We start from the raw sequence: 24,053 nt of genomic DNA, 5'->3' as shown, positions 1-24,053 counted from the left end.
AACAGCCCAAACTTCCCAATACAGGCTTTCAAACTGGCTTCTTGGGCAATGTCTTAGGCTAGCATTTACTGTCACTTTATAGACAGGTTCTTTTTCATTTTCCTCATTTCACTTCAGTTGTTTGTGAACAGCTGGCTTTAACCTCACAGTAAAAGCCCAGAGCTGTGTATGGTGTTCCTAGCCTCAGCAGATCACCTTGATTTTTGCCACAGAAAGATCTGTGACTGATCTGTTGCATTCCCTGTTTGCTTACCTGTGCACTCTGGCCTACATCCAGGTCCTGAGAGCTCATGGGTAGATATTAAGGTAGACATCCAGATAATTTTTACACGAAGATCCCAATTTAGGTTTGTCCTTAAAAATGCAAGGTATAAATTTGATGAAATGTCACAGGTTTAAATCAGTATAAACCTACTGAAATCAATGAGGTTATTTGGATTCACAGCATGAGGGCTGACTCCATCCCTGCTCTGATTGCAAAACTTCCCAGTTCAAGTGATGGTGCTTCTTTGATTTTACTGTTTAAGAGCCAACATTATTTAATATATAAAGGAATTACCTTGGCATGAAAGGAAGAAGGGAGACAATGACATTTGTCAAGAGTCAGGCCTGCAGTGTAGGGACAGACTGTCCTAAGGCAATCCAAAGTAGACCAGGCTCTGGGGATGACTGGGAGGGAAAGCTTGGCCAATGCAAAGAAAATAGGTTTAGTTTAGCCTGGTAAATTTGGGATAATTTGGGATGGTAGTGATCTCCATTAGTGCAGCAAACATTAGGGATAAGGATGATGATTCAGCTTGGGGATGGCACAGCTGGTGCCACCAATTGCCCTGCCAGAGCAAACAGGCTGTGCTCAGGAAAGGCTTCAGACTGAAATGAAATAGTGATTCTGGCCTGTTAGAGCAGGCAGGGACTGAAAAGGCTCCCTGAGGAAGGAGAGTGACCAAAAACACCTATGAGTTTGAAGATGGGATTAAATTTGACTGTGAGAGGGTGGGAGGGGTTGGTGAGTGGCAGGGAGGTCCCTGCCCATTCTCTGCATCCCACATGCCCCTTGCAGCCACTGTCAGGGCCTGCTCTGCCCATGGGGTGCTCACAGCCCTTTCCATGCAGAGTTCATCTCTGCCAACAAAAGTGAGCCTCTTCTGCAGTTGGTTTGGCACTTAAACACTGCCCTGAGGAGCCACATGTTGAGGCATGCAGCACCAGCTGGGTTCAGAGCAGTAGCACTGGAATGAGTGGCTGTGTTTTGGTGCCAGTGCCCTGCATCTTCCAGTTCCTACAAATCCACCTCTTTGTTCATTAATGTGGAGCCACATTGACACAGTTTTTTTTTCCATGAACAATCAGATATTTTTCTCTAGATGTACTGCCTATTTATTTACTATTGTTATTAGCTGATAAAAGTCTGGAGATGTGTATTAAAGACCTGTGCATCTAACTAAGGCAGTAACAACACACTAGTTTATTTTTTTGTCTTTAAATGAGTCAAGCTTCCTGCCAGCCCTCTTAAAGCATAGAGAAGATAAACATAATAAAAATTAAATCGGTGTCAAGAAAACAAGCCTACAGATAATGCAGTCCACAAAGAGGTCCTGGGGAGAGAGCTGCACTTATCTTTTCAGTCAGGTAGAGCTTGTGTTTCAACATTAAACTCTTAGTTCTATCAAAACTAACACTTGTTTCCATCAAAGTCATTAGTCATTAGCTGTGCTCAGTTGATAAATATGTTATTAAAATGGGGTGCTAATAGAATAATCTGCAGCAAAGCTCAAAACACTCACATTTTCACTCAACAAATGCTTGGAAATATTTAGTGCATGTTTTTCTCGATGGCTTCTAAAATTTGGATGTCTTATGAAGCATATTTACATTTACTATGATGGCAGCATCATCTGATGGAGTCTCTGAGAGGGCATTTGCTATAGTCTGGGCAATCCTTGTGATGAGGCATTAGTGAGCAATAGCTGCCCATAAGCAACTGCACAATGCCAAAGCAGGAGGCTGGGCTGAACAGACTTCTGTGGTTTGATAAATGAGGTGTCAGTGCCCTGTTCCTGCAAACAGAACTAACCAGCACTGTATGGTAAAGGAGAAAAAGGACTTCTTTCAACCAGTTTTTTAAGTACAAAAGCAGGTGGAATTGCTTTAAATTTGGTCCTGATGTAGAAAATCTGGCCTGTAACTGAAAATAAATGCCCAGAGAGCTGCTGAATGGTACAGTGATGCTCCTGCTGTATCACTCTGACACGAGCCAGGATCAGGAGGAATGCTGAGAATACCTGGAGTAGGCTCTGTTCTCTTCTAATTATTCATAGCCAGCTGAAACAGAAGCTCTTCCTGCCCCTCATGCCTTCCTTCACCATAGTACATGGCACACACCAGGCTCGAGTCTTGCCAAAAATGTCATGGCCCTGGCCCACGTACCCTGCCATTTGTATGAGCTGTGCCACACTGTTGTGGCACATGAAGCTGTTATTCCCTGGCAGTTCCTCCTGGGCCCTGGGAGGAGGCTGGAATGTACCCTGGGCCCTGGGAGGAGGCTGGGGGAGGCTGGCTAGCCAGCTCCCTGCAGGCCAGCAGATGCATGGGGGGTTTAGGTGTCTTGCAGACGAGACAGGCACTACTTTTTCTTGTCTGAAGATCTTCTTCCTTCCTGACTCCCTTCCTGAGACAGACAAAAGTATGGAAAATGCCAGGGCCTGCTCTCTGCAGGGGAGATAATTTCTGTCTCACTTCTGCTTCCAGACTCCCATGTAAGTGGCAGTCATGGGTATTACTAGACTTCATTTCATATAAGGTAATTTACCTGCCAACTTTTGAATGTGAAGATCTTGTTATCTTGTTCTACAAAAGGAATCTATATTTTAAAGTGATCTTTTTTTCTCTAGTTAAAAATCACACCAAATAGTTTAGGTTTTGCTTTAAACATGCAAGGGGTTAAGTATTCAGGATATTTCTGTTGTGGCCAACACTACTTACAGAGTCACAGAGGATGAAGAAGCTCTTCAGTAGCAGTGCCACTGCAGGAACACTGAAAAACAGAAGCTTGTTACCAGCATTATCCGCAGAGTAACAGTGCAGAATATCCTGAGCTTGGTATAATCAGCCTGAACACAAGAGAGTGATTAGTTAGAGCTACAAGAGTATGAACACTAATGCATGTAAATCAACCCCAGCCTTTGAAATATATAAGGAAACTGAATATAAATTGGACATAAATTCCTCTTTGGGGTCATTTTGAAGTGCCTCTGGAACAAGAGAAGAATGTGGCCAGAGTATTTTCCAAAGGCCAGGTTAACATGGACTCCAAGAATGTAGACACAAATCTGATAGCATTCAGTGCAGAAACCTGCTTGCTTAACAAAGAGAAAAATGTTACAGATGAAACCCAACATCTTCCTCAAGTGGACGATGTCAGGGCACTGGTGTGTGCCTGTTTTCTACACTGTTATTTTTGGACACAGCCTCCCTTCTCCTCTGGAACTGACTCACCTCTACAGGAAAGCCTTTTCCCTCCCCAGGCAGTTGTTTGCATTTTCCTTCCATGGCTTCTGGTTTCCTTCTAAGGGTTTGCACCAAACCTCACAGACAAACAGTCTTAGAGCATGACCACTGGGACTCTTTACAAGGAGACACCTGAGCCAAAGAAAACAATAAATGCTTGAACTCTATCCTGTTAATCACATCTGAAAGCATGATTACACCAAATCTTGTAAACCCCAACAAGTAATTCCTCTTATCCTCGCTTTACATACTTGGACAGTCAGGCACGGACAACTCCAGTTACTTTCCCCAAATCCATGCTGTGTAGCAGGCCCAGGAATCGATTTTAGATCTAGACATTTGTAGGCAGCCCAAACTGGAGGGGATGAGTTTTCAGTCAATATCAGCTCAGAAGCTGGTCTGAGCTGTCCCTTCTCAGTGCCTTCACTTCAATTGTACCAGGCAATGAAGCAGGGCAGGAGCACTCTGAACACAAACCAGACACAAACCTCTCTCTCAGCAACACTGTAGTTACTCTCTCTGCAATAAGAAACTGTTCTTTCATGTAGAAAATGAATCCCAGGGATTTAGGAAGCAAGCAGACACAATTTTGCACATCCTGATGGGAACAGGCACCCTAAAACAGGGCCCATTCAGGAGCTCCAAGGACCTTTAGCAGAAGATCCTTGTGGTGAATCTTTCCTTCAAATTCCCAAATAAATCGATCTTAAAAAGCAGGCTGCAGAAAACAAAAAGCAAGAATCTTAGTAATCATTGTATGTCTTTAAAAAATAAAGGGAGGGTGAAAGTGTCTCATTAGAGCTCAGTAGTTGGGTGGACCTGCAGGTGCCCAGGAGTGGATTTGTGTGTGGCAAAACCTGCTGGGAATGGGAGATGAGGTCATGCTCTGTTCTGGATTTTTGGGTTGTTTTGGGATTTTTTTTTTGTCTCTTTGCCTTCCTCTTATGCATCCCCTCAGATGACACATGAACATCTCTCATCTTGCAAAAGTTTACAAAACTGCCTTTTGGTAAAATTTTCATTTTAGCAGATCCATCTCCCCCAGCCCTGGACACGCCATAGCATCCAAGAGGAAAACCAAATGCTCAGCACCGTTCCTCCCTGAGCTGCATCAGGTCTCAGCTCACTGAAAAACCTTCCCTATTTGATCAGAAACCACAACACCAATGAAAACTACAATTTCCTGACTAAAATTCAGATACAAAATCTGCATAGAGATGAGGTCTTGAAGGGTCATATTATTCTCTGGGCTGATCACGCTCCCCTGCCCACTCTTTCTCATCTGAAGACTTTAATGGCTTTAATATGTAAGTGTTTGGAGCAGTCACAGTTTGTAGCTGTGTTTTAGAATAAATAGGAAGTGAGAAGACTTGAGCAGCAGTAAGGTTGCCATAGCAATTGTTTGTTGAAGAAGAGAAATTGCGACAACAAACCCCTGGAAAACATGACACTGTGATTCTACCCTTTGCATCAGGCCCATCTGGACTTCAGAAAGAACAGGTTGCATGGCAGAAGGGAGCCCTTGTGGCCCCTCTGGGCTCTTCCTCAGGAGTTTGGGGAGCCTGCCTGAGGGCACAGCTGAGGCAGTGAACCCAGGGGCTCGGGAGGAAGCTCTGTTGAGTGACACAAGCCCGAACTTTGCCGACACATTAAATCACGCATGACTCATCCTGTGATCCCATCCTTGTATCAGCACAAGCACTTACTTATAAATCATGGATGAATCATAAGGCATTAGTTTGACTCTTCAAACCATGGAGTATCAATCATGTATTTTGTCTTAGATTTCAGTCTGCAATCCCTTGGAAAACAAGTTGATCTCTGGTGTAGGAAGGTTATCTGCAGGGTGCTCTTGTGCTACTCAGCTGAACATTGATGGGCCACAACCCAGACAAGCAGATAAATGGAAAATAAATCCATGTGCAATGTGGGGAATCTACTTTAACTTACATGAGAATATCTCTGAGAACCAAACACCACTTTTACCAGTGTTATCTGAGCAATGCAGTGCAGTGATAAATTCACAGCCTGTCTTGGGAGTTTTTCCTTGTGGCTTTACATTTGATGTTTTATATATTTCATTTGCTTACCCCTGACACCAGCCTTTAATGGCTGACTTGCATTATTACTCTCATCTTACAAGGGAAGGGACAAGAACAGAATGTAAATGGGAGCCAAGGTGAGATAGACACAGCAGAGCTGAAAATTGATCTTGTTTCCTCCATTTGACACAGACCCTGCCTAATAGTGTAAACTCGTGGTTCTGCTGCCATTAGAGCAGATGCTGCTGGAACCTCTTGGATGTGAGGGTCACACCATGTCTGAGCATCAGCATTTCAGTGACAACATTCAGAGACACCCGTGGGACATTTATATTCACATGTCAACAGCACTGGCTCAGGAAATAATGTTTGCATAAAGAATTTTAAAATGCTGTCTGGAATATCTTAACCTCCATAGGACACCCTTCTCTAAATACAACAGTAAAGTGACCCCTGTGCCTTAGGATGAGGGAGGGGGAGGAGAGCAGCATCTCACCAGTCACCAAACCAGCAGCCAGCCACACTGGGCATCAAGCAGCACTTGCAGAATGCCTCCACCCTTCTCACCCACAGGACAATAGCTCAGACTAGAACAGTGATTCTCTAGTAAGGATTTAAAAGTTCACTTCATGACAATGTCTCTGCTATAGTACAGTGACACACAAATGCTTCAGCTGTACTCACAAAATACATGTGGATGATGGCATATCCAGACAAGGTCTGATTACCTTATTGAGTAATCAACTGGTCCCAAATGATCTTTTGTCTTGAAATAATTGCCAGCATTTTGTCAGGCAGAGACAGTTCTGTTTTGGAGGAGGAAGGTGGACCAGAAAGCATGCCAAGATTTCTTCCAGCTCTATTTTCTTGTGGACCTTGTTCTGGTTAAAATCAAATCCATTGCATCCTATTTGAACTATTAGAGCTTATGAAGCAGAACAAACTGCTTGGTTACTTCTTCAGTGCAGGCAACAGCCAGAGATCCAGTGGTGTGAGATATTCATCAAAACCTGTGGAGGAACACCAAAACTGCTTTCCTACATAAATCAATGAGCCATGTAAAATAGCAGCCCATGTCCAGTGGTCAGTTATGCCAAAGTCAGAGGGAGATGCAAAGCAGCACTTGGTGTAAAATCACTGCCAGCATATCACACAATGTTGACCATGGGTTAATACCATTTGCTTCCAGAAAAGCAAGGCAACTGTAGGATAATCCACACCCACTTGCCCTGTGGCTTTACACAGAACATAACTCCCTCAAAACTGGCTGGTATAGGTAGTTGCTGAGCAAATTTTTCATGCACAAGGACCTCCTTGCTCTTTAAAGTAAAAAACACCTTGTCATAAAGAAATGAAAATCTGGGACCTTTTACATATTCCCAAGGTAGTTTCCAAGACAGGATATGAAAAGCTATGGCTGCACTTAAAAGCCTGCATTAACTGACAGCTTGTGTTAGAGAGGGAGTAGCTGCCTTGCCCTAAGACAAGACAGGTGAAATTTTTGAGGTGGCAGTTCACTTCATCTGCTTGGACCAGCTCATGAAGGATCCACACCATTCCAGGGAGGGCTCATCCCCAGCTCCTTCCCCAGGGCTGCTCCATGGCACCGTGTCTGCGGTGCTTCCAGTAGGGACAAACAGTTCACCCACTCACTGACACCAGCCTTCATGGTTACCTGTGTGCCCAGAGGTGAAGGTGACTGCAATCACCCCTGCATGTTTGCCACCACTGGGAACCAAACACCTCTCAGCCTGTGCAGCAGAGCACATTTCTGCACAGCCCTGCTTCTGCAGCTTCAAAGCATTATGTATGCTTGGCATCTTGCTACCTCAACACTGAAACACTGTCATCAGGCAAAGCTACCTCCCTGGATTAATGTACTGAATGCCAAGGAACATGAACCATCCTACAGCAGGAGATTTGGTTTGCTTTTAGCAAACTCAGATACCAAATCAAATTTTTTTTTTTTTTGCTATAAGACATGTTTGATAAAAAAAGTATATAAAGCTATCTTTTGGAGGGTTTGAACTACAGGTTTGGCTTTCTTACAGACTCTGCTTCAACACTCAAATGAAAGCTTTTTGTTTCCCTACATTTCTTTTTTTTAGCCTGGTCAAAGAGCACTGCTCTTGCCTGACAGCAGAGCACATCTTCTGAAGTCCAAGTCAGAGCCCATGGGTGCTGTCTGTCTGTCAGCACTTGCACTGAGGTCCCTGGTCTCAGAGATGTAAATACTGACTTGATATCAGCCAAGCACCATTTCTAAAGCAGTTTCCAAATCCTCCATGCCAAGAAGCTACAATTGGCATAGGAAAGGCTTCAGCAAGCAGAGACAGGTCTGCTCATGGATCAGTTCCTACCTCTTATATTACTGCAGATATTTACCTGTAAGTAAGATGCTTTGTTCATTAAATAGCACCTATCCTTCAATGTATTCTCCCTCTAAAATCCAAGTATCATAGGTTGGTATCATAAACTTCCTGCTGCAGAAGTGGTAAGGTACATTAACAGGATCAGAAAAAAACCCTCATTTTTTGGAACTCTTATGTACAACAAGCCAAGAGTGGGGAGAAGCATAAGTTTATACTATCTCAGCAGGGCTATTTTCTACTGGAAAACTTTTGGATTTGTCAGCATTAGATGATGAAATGACTTTAATTTCTTAGCATCCCCCCCTTCAAGGAAATACATCCACAGGAACTCTTAAAAATTGATTTTCTCCCCTACCCCTGACAGAAGGATTTTCAGTATCCAATACAAACTCCTGGCCTTGGCCAGCCTTTTCCATGGTAGTGACCATGCAGCACCAGAGAGAGAAAGTAGGAGAAAATCTGTGCACCATGTGGTGTGTGAGGTGAGTGCCCTGTTCCTGCAGCTGCTGAGGGGCAGGGGAGCTGCATGGCCTCTCCAGAGGCCACCAGGAGCAGCCAGGTAGCCCATGAGGCTCTGGGGAGCCCAGGTGGGCTCTTGGCCAGTGGCAAGGTGCACAGCACTGGGCTGGCAGAGTGGCACAGATGCAGTGCTGGCTGCAGCCAAGCTGCCTCCCTTTGCTCTGCACAGCCCAGGGCAGTGAGAGGGAAGCTGGATCTTGTCTTGGCTGAGTGATGGAGGTGGCTCTGCAATGGTGGGGCCAGGGACATGAAGAGCTCCATGGATGCAAATTCAGGCTCGAGTCAGAGATGTGGGACTTGCTGCTTTGTAGGAGTCTTAAGGCATTACAGATGGCAGAGATGAGGAATGAGGAGAGACCCAGGATCTTGTGGAGAAGAGGGAAGAGGGTTAAATATTGTGGGTGCAGGGAATTGCAGCCCAGTAGTGATGTTTGATGGCCTCTAAAATCCAGTGTGCCCACGAGAGCTGGTCTGCACTGCGCTGTATCTCCAGGCTTCTGGAAACCAGCTTCACCTCAGGGAGCACCCTCACTGTTTGCATTTGTAAACACCAGACCCACTGAACAGTGGGGTGTGGATCTGAAATGCCTGCACACCTCTCTTGAGCCCTGGTCAGGCAGAGCAGCATTTATGCTTTACATTTTTCTGGTTTTTTTTAATGAGTTTTTTATTCCTTAAGATTGCGGGCAGACTTTTCCAAATGGGGACTGGGTATCACCCAAACACATCCCCTCAAGCTCCCACTTCACCACAGTGTATAATTAAAAGTGAAACCCTTCTCTTTCTGATGAGCTTCTTGTGAGACATTCTGGTTAAGAGGTTGTAATCTTAAACTCCTTTGACTGAGTCTACAGAAGGAAAATGATGGTGACTGATTTCTGTAGCATCTCCTGTTACTTTGGCTGTGCTTGGCTTCAGGCACAGGTGAGCTCTGGAGCAGACAGACCTTGACTCCAGCAAGGATTCAAGGCCATCAGATCACCCAAAGCAGAGGAATTATGTTGCCTGTTGCACAACAGCCTCAGAGTACCTCAGAAAACCCAATACTCACCACAGGAACAAAAGTTCTACGGATTATCTCTGAATGCAACATTTGTTATTTAATGCATTAATACATTCTTTAAAATAATATTATTATCTTTACAGGAAAAACCACCCTTTTTCTTAGCAATGATTCCTTTTTTTCTGTGCTCATTATAAAATTTCTTATATCAGAGTGGGATCCTGGGTGGAGATTAAAGTACAGACAAATAGGATTTCATAAGCAAGTATGACTCATTACCACCACCAGATAACAGAATTACCTATTCGAAGACCTCTGAACTATTTGGTATTCATTGAAGGTGAAGCATTACGTTTATTAACAAGAAGTATTTGCATTAGACAGCTTCTCCACATTCTCAAGAGGGCATAAAGGCACCACAGTGTGTGTCAGCCTGTGTAAAGAAAAGTAGACACACCAAGACAAAATTAAAGGACTCAACCTCTTCAGTTTTGGCTTCAAAGGAAAACACACTGTAAACTTGCTCTTCTTTCTACTGCCACTAGAATGTCCCAGGGGGGTGCTACCAACACTCAGGCTTTGGGGATGGGAGTGGTCTTGGGTGGATGCATGCTCTTCACTCAGGCCCAAGTAGCCACAAAGAACAAAAACCAGGAGCCTTGGTGGTTTAGGTGCTGCTGGGACTGTGAGTTGGTGTTGCCTCACATCAGCACTGGCTCATGGCAGCAAAGCACAGGTGGCACTGCCTCTTTCCTTTGCTCTTCTGGGAGCTCTTCCAAGCTCTCCACAGCTGACCCATAAACCAGCAACACCTTCAACCTATCCTGATGAAATGTTTCCCTTCTCATCACAAAAGATATGTGCTGTGCAGTACTGCCAGCACTGGGGACAGCAGTGTCCCAGCAATTTCCAGGCATTTGGCCCTTTGTTGGTCAAACACATATTCAGGAAGCAGCCTGCAGGAGTTTAGTGTACATTCAATCTTCTCTCAGGTGACATTAGATTAGGACAGGTTTTCAAGGATGAAGCCAGAAGAGCCCAAAGCATGGGCAAACACCTTGTTGTCAACTTTTTTTGTTCAAATAGTTAAATCCCAAATCTTTCATTCGCTTTGCTCTCTCGTCCCATAGTGATCTTCTGCTGCAGGGAGCATGGCCAGTGTAAGGCACAAGGAACACCCCACATATCTGATTCAGCTGGGTTCTTCTGTGCACAGCAGACAAGGTGCATTTTGTCTCATGCTCACTAACTCTGGCTAAGTCTCCTCCTAAGCCTCCTGAGAAGGGAGGAAGGGCCTTGCTTGAGCAAATCACCATCAAAAGACAGGAAAAAATGTTAGGAATAGGCAGGCAGTGTTTTCAGTCAAGGGTATTACCAGAGAATCCCACAGGAATTTCTTCCAGAGTTTAGATCATATGAACCGTATGGATCATATGACAGCAACTTCATAAATGATTTGAAAGAGTGAGGAGCAAAGATTGATGATATGAACTGATTCAAAGCAGTAAAACTGAAAGCTGACTGTACAGAGTTGTAGTACAACCTTGCAAAAAATGGCTGGATGATAAAAAGCCAGATGAAATGTGATATTGATAAATGTGGAATAATGCATACTGGAAAGACAACTTTAACTCCAGGCACACAGTGATGGGCTCCAACTGGCTTGCTACCACTCAGTAAAGAGATTTTAGAGAGGTTTGTTAAACTGTCTACTCAAAGCTCAGGATCAGTTTGAAAAGGCTAATTTCAATACTACTATTAGGAAATTATAGAAAACAATTAGAGAGAAAAAAAAAAGAAATAAATATTACAAGGACTGTATTGCCTGCATCTTACCATAAATCTCTACAGTAAGCATTGGTATCTCTTCCCAAAGCAACAGAGAAGCAGCAGAAAAAGCACAAAGATGTGAAGCAAGGGTGATACAGGGAAGAACCTGACAGAGATAAGAAATCTTTAACCTAAGGAGAGAGGACCATGAAGGATATGTTAGGGTTTGTAAAACCTCAAGGCACATAGGTAGATTAATAGGAAATAATGATTTAACTTCTCATACTACTTGTAATAATAATAAGTTAGGAAACCTCACATAAAATTTTCTAGTGGCAGATTCAAAAACAAGAGGTGCACACAGTGCATTGTTAAACTGGAGAGCTCACTGAGACATGACACTGGTGGATGTCACAACTGCATGTGCTCAAACAGTGAATGGAAATAGCTCATGGAAGACAGAATACATCAAGTATTATTAATCACAAAGGTATCACACTTGACTTAGGAGTTCCTTGGCAAAGCCTCCTGGGAAGTTCTGCTACAGCTTTCCCACTTTTGTGCTCATTTCTAAGCACCCACTATCAGTCACCTCATTTTTTACGGGCATTAACTTCCTCACAGTTCTAAATATCATTCTGCAGTCCCAGCAGAGGTGTGAGAATGCAGCAGTGAAACCCAGTAGAAATGTAAGTCAATCTCACAAGGGACTAAATGACACCAGAGTGTGCACAGAAAGAATAGGTGCTTCTTGAAAAAGAATTTCTATGTTCAGTGAAAAATGATGATATTCGTGTTTGTCTTCACATCTTTTGATCAGCAGCAGCCTATGGCTTGCACAATCTTTACTTTCTTTCTGAACATGGGCAGAGACAACCTGTTGACCATCCAGCCATCTGCTCCCAGCAGTGTACATTTGGTCCTAATGCTTTCTGGCTGGTGGGGATCTTAACAAAACAGTTGGGAGTATATAATGTTTGTAGGTGCCTAATGAAGTAGAGGATTAAGCTAACAAAATAATACAAGAAAGAATAGAATAGATTATTAATTGTGAAGATAGTAACAAGATAAGACTTGTTTCTTATACCCTGGGGAAAAATAGGTGGATTTTTTTGTATTTGAACCTGAACTTGTAAAGAACTTTGCAGTTTTCTCCCCTGTATTCCTTCTCACTTTTGGCCAAGCTGCCCCATGCCAGCCTCTGTGCACTTAGGGATAACCAGTAAAATCTTTTCTGAGGGCTGCTGTGCAAGACCTTTTTCTAGGCTTCCTATATGTCATGATACCCAGATTGGTGCAAAAGGGAGCTACAAGACACAGATACTGTCAGCCAACCCTTCCACTTGCCAGGGTTCCTCTGCAGGGTGCACAACACAAATCTCTACATGGGAAAGGCAGTGAACCTCTGGACCTCTCAGAGTCTGGGAAAAAATACAGGCAGCCTTTGCTTTCTGCAGGTTCAAACTTTTCATCCTCACTGTGGGTGTGCTGAGCATCTGCTAGAAGATTAAGGTAGTTGTCAGTACAGACACTTCACACAGAAATGAGAGACATTTCTTATTCCAAACTACTGCTGCCTCACCTGAGAATGGGTGAGCAGGTGTTAAGACATGATTTCAGAGCATCTGCAGTGTGTGAGTGCAAGCTATGTATTAAGTAAGGTTATTAATTTTAAATTGATCAGCTTAGTGCAGCTCTGAACAGAAACATGTCAAATTTGGCTGCTAATTTGGGGGGAAGCTGAGCTCAGAAGAGTGCTGGCTAGGTGAAGGAGGCAAAATAAGGGGTACTTTCAACAAATTTGAGAAATATTGATTTGAATTGGCTGTGCTGACAGTAAAAGCAGTGTGAGCAGGGTCTGGTCTGCTGTGGGTGAGTGTCCCCAAGGATACTCCCCTATCCTGTGGGTGCTTGTGCCAGCACTGTGCCTCTACATGGGCACAGATGAAATGCCCTTTAAATGTCAGTGAACAAAGTAAGGAAGACATCAGTTAGGTCCTGCCCTATTTTATGCCTTCTGTGGCATCAAAATCCAATATTATAAAATGCAGGAAATTTATCAAGAAAACTAAGTATGTAGAAGAAAAGGCCATAGGTAGGAGGACAGGGGACAAGGAAAGACAGGATGTTCATTTTGCTGGTGCTGTGTGTTGGATAAACCTTGTCTTCCTGAGCAGGTTGTGAAGCCTAGGAGAGGGCTGCTGTAGCAACAAATTCAAAAATAGAAGGCTAGCACCTCTCAGCAACTGAAGGACAGGGAATTGGAGTATTAGACAAAAAAGTAAAAAAACTGCTGAAGGACAAGAGTAGAAATGTAATTATGGAAGATAAGACCTGCCAAAGAGAATATTTCATTCTTTGAGGAGATTATGTGTTTGATTTATAACTGCAAAGACATAATAGAGTTTTGCAAGGTTTCTTTCTGAGCACCATATTGGCATTCTGATTAGGAATTGTCAATACACAATATTTATAAAGCATTATGTGGATAAAGCAGTGACGAATAAACAGCTAAAAAACCTGTTTTCTTCATCAAAGAGATTTGTTATCTGTTGGATATTATGAAAACCAGCAGGATCTTGATACCTCTCTGAAACTTTTGTCCATTAATGCAACTCTAGAGAACCCCAGTCTGCAAACAAATGTTCTCCTGGCAGCTGGAGAATGGAACCAGCAATGGTCATGGCACCACTAAGGAATTGGTAGTGGCCAAAGGTGCTGCTGCTGGGGCATGCACTGCTTTGTCACAGCGCTTCATTTCTCAGTATTTTGAACTGCCAATGCTCCACACATGTCACTTTCTAATTTATTTTTAGCTAATGAAGTTTCTGAGAAGCAAATCAGATTGCTATTGACACTGTGTCTAATGCAGCCCCTTCTTTGTCACAGTCAGTTTCTGAAATGAAGTTATAACAGTGCTGTAAAAAAACCCTGATGTGACAGGCCTGGAAGATGAAATGGTTTGTTGCTGTCAGCCTCTGCTAATGGAAGCTGAGCTGAACAGCTCAAGAGCAACAAATTATATAGATTTAGGGCACAGAAACATTTCAGCTACATCACCTTAATGTCCTTTGTAATGAAAACAAATTGCTTTGTGCTATATAAAGTGGTGCCAATGGGAGCTGGAAAGTTCAAAATAACACAAGGACATTGTTAGGTTCCCCAACCAGCTCAGTAGAAGTGTGGCAGAGTGAAAAACAAGGAAGGAACTTCACTGGTTCCTTCCATAAGAATTTAGTCCCCAAGACATAATCCTGAACCTTTGTTTGATACTACACTAAGAAAAATATGAAAAAATATTATTGTTTATTCATAGCAGTAACTTCTGATCATTTGACTTATCAAAGTATCCATCAAATGTCGCTTAAATTTGCAACACCTCTAAAGCCTGGTCTGTGTCTCAAAGAGTTTAGTCATTTCAACTGCAGTGATATAATTGCAACAGAAGAAAAAACAACCCTAAAATAAGTGGCTCTACCAAGAAGCTGTTAATTCAATACAGTTTATTTAAACAGTGCAAAGCAACATTAGCATTTTGATGAGCAATCATTATTTCTGTGGCGTGGCACCTCAGGCTCCCAACAACACACCTGCATCACTCTGTACTGGATGCTAGGTGAATATACAAATCTGAAGCCAATATTTTTATACCAGGCATTTAATATCCAAAATATATTTGGAGAAGATCAAGTTTTTAATTGATATGGAGTAACCATATCCTTGTTTTAAAGAGGAAAACTCAAGTCAGTTCAATACTTCTTCCTATTACAAAAGTGGAAAAGGAAACATTTACATATTTCCACAGAAGAGACACCTTTGTCCACAAAGACAGTGGATTACTGATTCATATAATCATATAATAAGGTTATATAATGAAATCCTTTTCTCCTTCCCAACCCTGACAATGGAGAAATACTATCTATTTTCTTTTGGAGATGACTACATTACAGTGCCACTCTTTTATATTGTAACAGTGATTTTTTTCAGGAATAAACCTTCTCATTTTTACATGTATGTTCATAAATGCCTCAAGGCTAATCTTTAAATCTTAATAGTCTTACTGGATACAGACATATCTACCTTTTGTACTGGAAAAAAAAAATTGGAATAAATCTGGACATCACTATATCTGTGTTGTCACAATTGGCCACTGACAAGACTGACTTTTGGCCAGGCTGGTGAGCCAGGTGCAAGAGCTGTGGTGCTGTTCAAAGACAACACAGATGTGAGAGAGCTCTGGGACTGCTCTGGTAGGTCTCAGTTGAGAATCACAACAGTCACTGATGCTTTGTTTTGCAATAAAAGGGAGCTCTTACAGCTGTGACAGGTATATATTCCTTGGATCATATCCCATTTACATTTTTTGATGCTTACATGACACACTAAGGATTTTGTTCACTTTCAACTAATGTTTCTACTAACTAACTTTTTGCTAATGCATCCATCAGAACAGCATCATAAATACTTCTGGAGACAGACATTAATTGTGGGGTTTTCAGGGAATGTGTGCTTGGCCAAACTGAAATGCATGAAAGATCTGTCAGTCAGATGCACAGAAAGCAAAAATCACATTGTATGAGCTGGGTGACTTTTCCTGCAGCATGAACATCTTGGGAATATAAGCAAATTCTAAAAGGAAATGTATTTACTTAATCACTGGCAAAATAATTTGAATATCAAGTACATTTGTAGAAGATCAAAGTCTATTCAAGGATGAATAAAATGGGCTAGTCTGATGAAGCATGTGGCCAGAGAAAAAATATTCTTCATCCTATGCTCCATCAAAATTCTACAGGTTTCCTAATGGCCTCCATTCCTTTGCACACATTATTAGTGCTTTGGTTATTTGTGTGCAGATGTACAATCAACAAGCCCATGAAGTACCTGTGTGAAGATGTGTATCCCAGTGCAGCTATTACACAGACACCTTTCAACTCACTCCCATGCCAGAGTTAAATTTAAGCCTAAAATGGCCCTGGCAATGAACTAATTCCTTTGAAAAATAACTCTGCTGAGCAATGGCTTTTTTATTCCTTGACAGCATATAGAGGAATTGTAAGCAAAACCCATGCTGCTGTTACAGAACCTGGAAGCTGAGAATCTCCCCAGTACACTGAGGATGTTGACATTCTGCAGCAAATCCAGTGAGGGCCACAATGGTGATGAAGGGGCTGGAACATTCATCACATGAGCAGAAGCTGAGAGGTGGGACTGGTCAGCCTGGGGAAGAGAGGGCTCAGCAGGATCGTATGAATATGTTTAAATACCTGCTGGGGAGGGAGCAAAGAGCACCCAGCCAGACTCTTCTCCATGGCACCCAGGGACAGGACCAGAGGCATTAGGCACAGACTGAAACACAAGAAAATAGATTTAAACATTATAGAAATACTCCTTTTACTGTAAGGGTGGTTGAACACAGGAACAGATTGTGAAATCTCCATTCTTGGGATACTCAGAACCCAACTGAACCTGCTGTGGGTGACCCTGATTGAGCAGAGCTTGGGCACTTTGCTCTCCAGAGGTCCCTCCTGCTGGTACCTCAGCATCCTTGCCCCACCTGAAGGCCAGGTAGAAAGTAGAAAACTGTGGCAGCAGCTCTCTGGCCACAGTGAGCAGCAAGCACAACTTTCCCAGGCGTTTTCCTGGGGAAGGCAGTGAGAAGATCAGAGAAAAGAATGAGAAACAATTCTTATCCTCACTTGCTGCACCTGTTGCTGTGAGCATGTGGAATGTGCTATGGAGATTTGTTTACCAGAGGGTGGCTTCTTGATTGGCCAATGGTGACGGTGTTTGGATGGACTAATTGGGTCAAACTGTATCATGACTGTCTGTAAGGGTGATGGGTTTCTTAATAAGTATAGCATAATAAAGTGATTGGTCAGCCTTCTGAGAAGCATGGAGTCAATGCTAATTATCACCCAGCTGGGGGCCTGTGGTGACAGAATGACAGAAAAGTTCTGGAACTTTGCAAAATTTTATTACTTAGTTTCATTCTCCTCTTCTACCTCGCTCTTCTTGTATCCTAAATTTATTTCTTGTGAGTCTTTCTGACCTCTGAACTGCAATTTTATGAGGCAGCTGGCTGAGTTTTGCTGTGGCTGGACTGGATTACAACTGGACAAGATTATGGCTGGACTGTGTCTCTTGTGGTAAAGACTATCATGGTGCCAAGGACATCTCCTTTATTAAAGCAACTCTTGGTCTTCTATCTTAAAAAAACAAAGGAAGATGAATAATAATAATGCAAACCTGGCATGCTAAAATCGGCCAACACAATACTACAAATTTTAAACCTCACCTCTTAAATTTCTGAGGAAGAAACCCTTTAATTAAGGACTGGAGAAGAGAAAAAAACAGGAAAAAATTTTAGAGGGTTATAGTGGTTCTAATTGTACACACACACATATGTATATGTATATGTATATGTATATGTATATGTATATGTATATGTATATGTATATGTGCCATTTACAGTTCAGTTGTGGTCCTAATAGCTTGTCTCATTTGTGTGACAAGGATAGTATACTGAGGCAGGAAATAGAAATGAGCAGGACATGCATAAAGATGACAGCAAGCACAGTAAATCCTCAGGATGCAGGCAGGGCAGGGCACTCACAAACACACCACTGTCCCTGACAGCCCTTTGCCAGGGGTCTGTCACTGATGAGACAGCTCTTGGCCTGAGACACTATCATGCCTTTTCCTGCACACACAGAGGATGGTAACTGGTTCATTTGGATGGGAGAAAAACAGAATTTTCATTAAATTTGGTACCTGGGCAGGCAGCCTGCTGCCTGCTGAAACCTGACATATGTGACTGGTTCAGCCTCACAGGAGGCAGAGAGAGAGGAAATCCAGGGGAAGGAATAACTCATACTACAAGCACAACAAGAGCCAAAAAAAAAAAAAAAAAGAGAAAAACTATCACTTAGGTGCAATCCCCTGCTAGGTGTAAGACAGATGGTTTTCCATGGCACAGAACCAAGTTTTTTTTTTTACTATTGGCCAGAAATTGCACGAAATCATGTTATTTATTTATTTATTTATTTACTTAGTCTTCAATTAAAAATACCATTGAACCAAATCTGACAGTGTTCAAATTCAGTTTACTCCAGCCCTACCATTTCACCCACCGATGGGTTTAATTCCTTTTTGATCTTTGCTGTACAGAATTTTTATAAGGTCTGCTGACAGTTTCACTCTGCATCAGCTCCCAGGACTTTCCAGGAGCAAATCCACCTGGGCAGGTGTGGCAAGACCAAGACTTGCTCCTCTTTCCCCTGCTGGAAAGTTGTCATGGTGATTCAATGACAGCATCTGTATGCTGGGAGGGAAAAGCTGTCCCACACATCTCCAGCCAGGGGGAGGGGAAGGGGAAATAAAAGTCTCTGTGGGAGTTGTGCTGCAGAGGCTGTGCCCCTCCTCAGCACAGCCACACCATTCACCTGATGGAAGGCCAAGCCCTCTGGGAGCACATGGTGCTTGTGATTGCATCCCTGCTACCAATGGCACCAGATTCCCACCACAGGTTCACAGAGGGGTGGAGGCTGGAAGGGACCTCTGGGAGTCATCTGGTCCAAGAGTGGATATCTGCACTAGTGGAAATATTATTTTGTGTTATTTCGTTCTCTCTGAACTGTGTGAGGTACGCTGAGACCATCACGTCTAGGTTTGTTTATTAGGTTCTTGGAAAAAATGGGCTATGAAATCTATTAATCTCTTTCTCTTACATTTTTGTAAAGTGCACATTTTGAAGTGATGGCCTGGCATCATACTCAGCCAAGTTTCACTGAAGGTGAGGATCATCTGGGAGCAAGGTGGTGATACAAGCAAGCTGACAGCAGAGCTGTGCTTGAGGTGCAAACACAGAGTGTGAGGGGTACTGGCCTGCTCTGTGAGATGGGATCTTCCACCCACCTCCCACAGTGCTGAGGGCTCACAGCCAGTCCAGCCTCACCTGAGATACTGAGTTAAAAACATGTAACAGAAACCAAACACAAGGCAGAAGGGAATAACCTACAGGAACTCAAACTCCAGGATGAGAAAACCAGGGCAGAAGATGTCATGGCCATGGGGCAAGGGACCAGCAGTGAGCAAGGCACAGCACTGCCAGCCTTGGAGAGCTCCCACCTCCTCTCCTCTCAGCCACAAGCACAGCTGAGGCAGGCAGGGAAGGGGTCAGGAAGCATCTCGGGGAGCTGATGGGCCGGGACAGACATGGTCTGGGAAAAACCCAACACATTCAGTAAGCCTTTATCTCAGGGCAGACTGTGAGATACTGGCAAATGTGAAGAGTTTGTATCACATAATTACTTCTAAAAACAAAAGTGGTGGAGTTTTTTTTCATGTAAGAAAGGTCTGGTTATGTGATCCAGCTGAATTTTTATTTAAAATCCTCTGCCCCAGATTTTGTTATAACATTTTCTCAAAGCAAACTGCCCAAGGACTAGATAAGAATAAGCCAGAGCATTAAATCTGTTAATTCACAAGGTTTTAATTTTCTCTTCATTAAATTTTGTGAAAGTTCTTTTACAACACCCTAAAAGTGTTATTTAAGAGAAAAGGTGATTTTAGCAGTCAGAAACAGGACATGAGGTGTCAGGGCTTATGAATCAGGTAGTAAAGGGTAAGCAATGAAAATCCACTCACTTCCACTAAACTAAAGCCATTTTACACCACCTGAGCATCTGCTCCTTCAGCTTCAGCTCACCTCCACTGCCAAATCTCTGTTGTGATAGCATTCTTCAATGCACGACATCCACTAATGGAAAGAACAATATGATTTTTCTTTCCTTTCTGCTGTTCCAAAGATAATTACAACTAGAGAGTTTCAATAAAGGTTGTCTTTGCTTTTGGTTTTGTACAAGGACTTTATTTTGCAGTGTTGAACACAAGGTTTAATCACAGCTTGCATTACCTTAGTTGTCCTGAAACACAAGCACCAAGGGAATGCAGCCCTTGAGCATCACTGTGCAGGCTCAGTCCTTGGCCATGGTGGGGCAGGGCCACCTCCTCCAGGGTGGGTTTTGGAGGGCTCCCTGCTGGCAGACCGGCTGTCCAGCCTCTCAGGCCAGCTCTCCATCCTCACACACATTTCATGGGCTTGGATGAGAAAGGAGAGGCAGACATCACATGCTCATTGAGCAGATAAAATGACTGAATGCTAAAAGGGAGCCATGAGCCCACTGCCCCAGCTGGAGCATGGGAACCAAGAGGGCAAGATGCAGAGGGAAGGGCTTTGTGCTGCTGTAGAGGAAATCATGGCCCTTCAGAAAGGCAGCACAGAGAATTTATTAATGTTTCATGAGTTCTGTTGAGAGGTCAGACCACATGTAAGGGTCCCTCTGGGGATTTACTCATCATTCACCCTCGAGAGACTCCCAGAGCTGCAGCCTGCAGGTTGTCCGTCTCTGCTCATGGATGCGTTTCTCCAGAAGTCCCAGTGTCTGAGTATGACCCAGTCATACCCACACCTGGCATTCCTGTGCTGGTTCACAACTATTCAAAAGTCTTTTTTAGGTTATGCTCTTCAGAGCTGGGTGAAAGCTGTGCATCAAATGCTTGCTTTTAAGTGTGCAGCCTGTGGGAGACAACCATCATGGACTGAGAGTGCCATAGGAGAAATCCTCACATCTGGGGAGTGGAAGCCTTGATCAGCTTTAGGTTTAATTAATTTCCTTTTCTAGGCAACAAACTTCACCTTAGAAAGGGCAGCAGAGTGCATAGCAAGGACCTCAGCATCCCAGCATGGTGCAGGCATGCCTCAGAGCCTGCAGAGCAATCCCAGCACCTTCAGTCAATGGTAACAATCTTTCCAGAGCACCACCTGTGCAATAAAGCTGGGGAGAGATGAGACTCTGAGGAGCCCCACACTCTTTCCAAGTAAGTCAGTCTCACACTTGAGAGCCTTGAGTGATCCTGCTGCCCAGAGAGGAGGCAGGCTGCCAGCACTGCATGGGGAAGGGTTTGCTGATCATTTCCTGAAGCAGAAGCAATAACTTCAGTCACCTGGGCTGTCTTTCAGCAGCACAGAACTCATGTTTGTGGCTGTTAGCAAGTCAGTTACAAGTAAGCAAATTACATTATTTAAAAATTGTGTGAGAGAACATGCCTCAAAACCAGGTGAAGTGGCCTGACTGTCCTTTTTTCATTCTCAGACCTGCTGTGTGATGATTCCTGCCAAGGATGCCCATGTCCTTGTGGTGGCATCCCTGGAGGACCAGCAGGCTCCCCTGCCTGCCTCAGCCTCTGCACCATCACACTGCAGGCTCCTGTCCCACCAGGGGAAGATGCCCACTCCTACCAGAGGTTTCCCAGCCCAAGCCAGCAGCTCCCAGCTACAGCTGGGAAAGGCACACAGGACCATGCTCCCCACCCAGGGAGAGGCTGTTGGCAGCACAGTTTGAGCTGCTGATCCAGCCCTGAATCAGGCAGTGGGGTTGAGACTGCCATCACAAAATGCTGCAATTTCCAAGCCTGGCATTTGGTCCAAAGCTCACCAAATGCAGAGGAAAAAGCTCTGCATTTCATGACATTTGGATTAGACTCCCCACCTTTAATATATAATAATGTTCCCTTGGCTTACTTTTCTTTCCATTATTAAAAAAAAAACAGCAGAAACACGCAGTAAAAGAGCTGTTACTTGAACATAGATAAGTCCCTCCAAATCATTATCCTCTTGTATTCCAGGACACCTGTGCATATTAAGCAAAATAATCTATTATCTACTACAAGGCAGGTGTTCTAGCTGTATTGGAGTTAGAAATGAGAGTCTGGCTAAAAACTAATTCAATTCAATGAGTAGTTCTTCAATTTAACACACAAATTGATTTGTTTTGGCTGATCAGTCGTGATAAAAATAGAAAAATATGCTTTGAAATAATTAAAGAAACATTTAACTGGAATAAAATGTTGACTACAAATGCCTTCTGAACGATAATAATTTTCACTTCAATTTTCTGAGAAGAGATTTGGAGCTGACAATGATGTGAACCAGTTTTCTAATATAGGGGTCCTTGGCTGCTTACAGACTACTGAAGTCATATGCTCCTTTTGAGAGTAACTATCTGACTTTAGAATGTAGTATTTAAAGAGATGTCATCAATTTTTAATGCCCTTACTGGCGCATTGTGTTACAATCCTTTTTCAGTACACAATTAAATGCTCTAAAACCTGAAAAATATATAGGAGAAAAAAATTACAGGTCTTAGTTTCTGAAGTTTCTCTTCATTTATTCCCTTCCTGAACTGCTCAGAAGCTGTAAGGATCTTGATAAATCCAGAAGTATCCTTCTCTACAGAGAGTTACATAGTGTTTTGCACTACAATAAAGAACCTGTGACATTGCTGAGTGGTTCTTCATCTCTGTAAGAAGCAAAGCATGACTTTGATCAGTACTTCTTGCTTTAAACTGAGGGGTAACTCAGGGTGATTAGTATGAGATGGAAATTAGTGGATTTTCTAAGAAAAAGGCATTTAAGCAAAATCCAGAATGCTTCAATCTGGCCTATCAGGGTGAAAAGTCTGCATTGGGAATCAAAGCAAAGCAGCTTTTGTTTTTTAAGTTCATGAACCAGGACACCTGGAGCACTCCTTGACAGGCATTTGCATCATTTCCATTGGAGAAGTTATCAGAAAATATTAATAAAAACAATGCAATAATATTTTCCAAGAACAAGCATCAGTAATTTTCTTTGGTTTTTAGTAATTGTCTTTGTTTTTACACCCACAATGTCAGCTGTGTAACAGATTCTTATGTTCAAGCAGGGTGTCCCGGGCTTTGCTGAGTTATATGAACATCATTCATATAGGGTCCACGGCATCATTATAGTGGTTGGTGTGGTTTTGTGTACATTGAAATTACATCAAGAACTTGTGTTTTTCAAACAGCTTGAAAGTGCTGCACAAACCACTCAGACCATCCTCCAATATCTTTATTGTGTTGCAATTTCCAAGGGATGCTGTTATATGGAGTAAACGTTTAAGCTGTCAGTATTGCAGCAGGAGAGTGAGGAACAGAGCTGGCATGTGGGCTGATTGTGGAACTGGGAAGAAGAGCAGAACTCCAGAGTTGTCCTCCTGCTTGTGCCACCAACCTGAAGGGTCATACTGTGACCAGTTTCCAGCAGGGATTTCCTTCCATTCACTATCTCAGGGTGGGTACAATCCTGCCTTATCACAGTAGCATTTTATGCACATGTGCAAAATGGACAAGATGAGTTCACTATAGCAAGTAAGAACATTTTCTAGTTTTATTACCCAGTAAAGAGTCTGAAGGTCAGGAGTATTTAACATTAACAAGTGCCTTGGGAAACCCTGGGATTCCTATGCAGTGCAAGAGGAAAACATCATAGCCACCGAGAGCAAAGGGTACCATTCCTTGTCACCCCACCTGAATTTTTCTAATCTTGCACTCTATACATATTTATAAGTAGAGCCATCGTGCAGTTAACATAGTCTCTGAATGAAATGTAAGCTCATTCTAGACACCTATACTAACAAGGAATTGGGATAACATTGGTGAATATTCTCATGAAAGAAGAAAAGCTACAGAAAAATCCTAGAGTGCGCCGAGAAAGTCTCTGCCTGTATGAAGTCAAGTGCTTTAATCTGCATGACAAAGGCCGCCCTCCCCTTCCGAACAGCCACAGCATGGCATTGGCTATTCATTCCATGCAGCCTCCCTGCCAGAGTGTGGAAAAAGAGGCCGGAGCCGTGCGGGCAGTGCCGCGAGTACGCCATGCAGAAGGCAGAACATCCAATTCTCCCCAGCCCATGAGCGCTCACCGCCTTCCCCAGGCAGGGCAGGGCTGGCAGGGCTCCCTTGGCGCGGCAGTCAGAG

This window comes from Agelaius phoeniceus, chromosome 3 (assembly GCF_051311805.1).
Source record: "Agelaius phoeniceus isolate bAgePho1 chromosome 3, bAgePho1.hap1, whole genome shotgun sequence".
Taxonomy (NCBI): domain Eukaryota; kingdom Metazoa; phylum Chordata; class Aves; order Passeriformes; family Icteridae; genus Agelaius; species Agelaius phoeniceus.
This window is presented reverse-complemented; position numbering follows the sequence as displayed.